This window comes from Nicotiana sylvestris, chromosome 7, assembly GCF_000393655.2.
Source record: "Nicotiana sylvestris chromosome 7, ASM39365v2, whole genome shotgun sequence".
Classification (NCBI taxonomy): domain Eukaryota; kingdom Viridiplantae; phylum Streptophyta; class Magnoliopsida; order Solanales; family Solanaceae; genus Nicotiana; species Nicotiana sylvestris.
In genome coordinates, this window is record NC_091063.1 from 40,337,582 (window position 1) to 40,341,953 (window position 4,372).

The window sequence follows — 4,372 nt, forward strand, 5'->3', positions numbered from 1 at the left end:
TTGTTAGATTCTTTTTTGAATCTATATTTGGCTTAGCAATTAAACCAGTGAAAGTTTGTTTGATTTGGATCTCATCAAGACATGTCCTTAAAAATCAATTTTGCAACACTTATTTACTTGATTGTGGCATAGAGTTGTGTTTACTCCCCAACCTGATGCTGTAAGATACAGTAAGAGCTTTCTTTTGATTTAATAATACATTTATGACATAGCACATAATTTCCTACTCAAAATCTTGTACCTGTACATGGACTCAGTTATTTTTTCAATTATTTGTTTTCTATTTGATAATTTATTATTGTTGCTATTCTATCTTTTTCATATTCAGACTGAAGATATATTTACTCATGAAGTATATTTGGCCTTTGTTGCTAGGTTGTAGTACTTGAATGCAATTATTATATCCCCATCTGCTTCTCTAATTTCTATTGTACGAGAGTTCATTGTATTCGCAGCAGCCTTTGCTGGTTATTGATGGATTTTTGTACGAACAAAATAATATAAGGCTTTAATAGTTATCAAAGGTTTGAGAAAGTCTTAAGAAGTCAGCCAAATGAGATTTTTTAACGTAATTCTGACCTTCAACAACATTATTAAGCAAATCAAATAATGGTGTCTTGGTACTGGGACTATCCACAGCTCATCATATAGAAATTAAACTATATTTCTCTAACTAACAATATAAATATAGTAAAGAGACATGATTTACTATGTGAGAAGAAATAGTCAGGTACATGGTTATTAAATGCATGTAGAGAAGGAGCATAAATGTTGATAGAGATGGTACATAATGATATCTATTTGTTTCAAAAATAAAGACAAGATATTATTTCATTTTCAGTAGGTTTTTGCTCGCTCAAGTTTCACTAGGGATTCATTACCAAGGGATAATTTAGTATCTAAAAGACCACAATCTAGATCACTATCATAAGTTCTAATCTTAATAGTCCAGGACACTGCTGTTTAATTGGATCTTGATTTGCCTTTTAACTATGTGCAGAAGTATCTATATATCTAGATACAATTGCATATCACTGCTCATATCTTCCTCATTCTGTATTAGTACCTGAATAATGCTTCAAAATAGATTGGTTATGAAGCACACAGTGCCCTCTTTTCTTATTTTCTAGCTGTAGTGTTTAGATTTTAACAGGAGTGGATATAGATGAGTAAAAATGAGCATCATAGAGAGGTGGATCAAACTGTAATCAGTGTATACTAGGCTTTCATTATGCGGCAATACAGGGCACAATACCATGATTTATGTTTTGTCCTAGTTCTATGTATCTGAAATAATACAAAAGCAAGTAACCTATTGTTTACCGTGAAAATGGTAATAACAATTAGATTTGATTTTATGGTTCTAAAAATACGTGATCTGTTTTTATGCTAGTTGTTAGGCAATAGATGCTAAGTGAAAGACTTGAAAACAAGATAATAGCTTGAAAACAATGTAATAATCAAACCGAATGGCTAAAAATCAGGGCCTCGAGCTGGCGTGTAAAGGCATCGAGGTCGAGTCGGGTGCCCGGCTAAGGGCAGTTGATGGAGGATTAACAGTTATGATAAATTCGATGGCGTCTCTTTATGACCAACAATGAGCAATAAATGAAGAACAATAAATAGAACACAACAAATGTAAGCAATAAATGTAAGTAGTGAGATCAAGAGAATATGTTAAGTTAGAAAACAGAGAGAATGTTCTTGCATATTTAATGTTGAGTATCAGATGTCGCTTACAAAATGACAAGGATCCCCTTTATATATGAGGGGGAATCCCAACATAGTACAAATGCATTTATTACAAAGGTATGGGGCTGGTACATCCATTTAATGCCATGATACGAGTTTGGACTAGCCTAATAGACTTTATCAACTTTAGTCACCTGCCTTGGGAACCTCACATCAATCCACTGTAGTTGCTGATTTACACTGCCTCGAGGCTGTTCGTCGTTTACGCTGCCTCGAAGTCGATCACTGAGAATCCTCAAGGTCGATCACTAGGAACCCTCGGGGTCGGAGCCCCGAGATGATCTTTGAGCCTTCAGGGGGCAGTCTCTACAAGGCGCCTTGTTGATCGTAAAATTGATTTTACCGTATACACCTATCAATTGTAACTGTTGACTTCATCTTATCAGTGTAGGCTAGAGCTACAAGTAAAGATCAAGGAGATTATATCTGATTTAAGATCTCTAAGGTATTGCTACCAATCTTCTTAAATTTTACTTAATTTGTTTTTCTTTGGTGGTGCTAATAATTCTCACTCACTTGTTCCAAAATATCATGGGGTTACGTGATGAGAAATTAACCTTGTAGGTTACAAGTAGTACTATAAATCATGTACGACTTTCTTAAATTAAAAATATTACTTAAAAAGTACTTGAAGAATTATTATTTTTACAATGTATATACGTCTTTCTCATCTCTGTGTTTGCTCAATAAATACTTGATAATGTAGGTATTCTTGTTGGTAAAGATTTTTGATCTTTTATGAGAACAAACGTGTCTCATAACACTAGTTATGCCATACAATTCTGTTGGTAGATTTTGTTCTTGTGCTGCGAGATTGGATATACTGGAATTTACCAGCTTAGATTATTTTTTATTTTTATTTGATGGAAAAATATAATTATTGATGTGTAAGATTATTATTCGCATATGAGGTGGTTGGAAAAATATCACTGTTGCGGAGTAAAATTGCATTTCTACGTACCTTAGAAGTAAGATCTTCCATTGTTTCACAAATATATATTTTTTTATTTTTTATTTTTGTATAACCAACTGCTTTATTGGTTATTGTAATTTCAGCACTAGTAAGACAGATAAATGGACTTGCACGATTCACTTAGCGGTCAGAGAGTGAATATGATCGTTTTGGCACTGGCAACAGTTCGACTGCTATCTCAGCAGCCAGCAGGCCTAGGTATATATCCTCTCTATTGCAAACTATGGTCAGCATAGAATATAGCTTGTGAAACTTGAATTGATTCCCCTTTGCAAACACAGGGATCGGATCTTCTTTTTCTTATTAGTATCCTGCATATCACATTATCACTTTGAAGAAAAGTTATAATTCCATTTCTTCTTAGAGATTTCAGTTGGTGATATGAATATTGAGGCTTATTGAATTTGTAATCGTACATATTGAGGACGCACTTTCTTTTGCTACTCTCTGATTATCATGTGCCTGCTGAATTTTTGTATGTGAGATAATGAACAAAGGGGAAAGACGAAAATCATGAAGACCTTACTTGATCGTTGCTAGATCTATGTTCTTGGAATCTTTTGTTTTTAAAATTGATGTATACTATTGAACTTTCAAATAATAGTGTATATTATACTTTTATATATGGATAATATTAGTTGTATATTTTGGATTATGATTTTGTTAATGAAATAATTTTCGCTCATGGTTCATATAAATTTTGGGGAGTTTACATAAATAAATGTAGAGTTATAAAATATTTCTTAATTTTCAACTATAAAGTAAATAACATATCTTACAACTTAAACACGATAAAAGGATAAAGGAAATAGCCCTTAAATACGGTATCTTCCCATAAATAAGGAAACTGAATATCAAACACATTTAATAAAATCAATTGTTCCCTAAAAGTACTCCATCACAATTCCTATAAATAAGGAAACTTAATACGGAAAATTCTCCATTGCCTTTTTATATGTATTCTCCTTCTCCACCACATTCTCAACCAACAATCTATTCTTTATCAAATTCTCCTTTCTCTAGTAGCAGGAGAAATAATCTTTAAATAAAAAGTACCCAAAAAAAACGGAACAAATAGATCATAATCAATTTATAACATGTAACAAAGATATGATTTATTGTATATTATATATACCAAGTGTCATATGAGTTTATATTATATATAATGTATTGTATACTATATTGATTAGTAATATACATCCGATAAACTAAAGTGGTATTCTATAATAAAAGGTATGTTGTATTGTATACTTATACCAATGTCATATAGGTTTATATTATATCATACATTGTATACGGTATTTACTAGTAGTATACCTTAGTTTTTCCCCCTCAATATATACATCAGATGAAGTAAAGTGATACTGTAGAATGAAGGTATGTATGTTGTATTGCATACTTATATACATTTTCATATACTATAAAATATATTATATACTATATTTATTATTAGTATACATGGGATATATTTTTTAATAATGGGGAAGAGGCTTGGGACATTGGGATATACTCGAATCCTTTAATGGAAAATTGGGGAAAACTTAATACGGATAGATACGTTTTAGGTGAGAGAGAATCTCAAGAGAGATATATAAGGATATATTTTAGGTATGAAAAACTCAAAGAAAATATACAGCAATACATAGT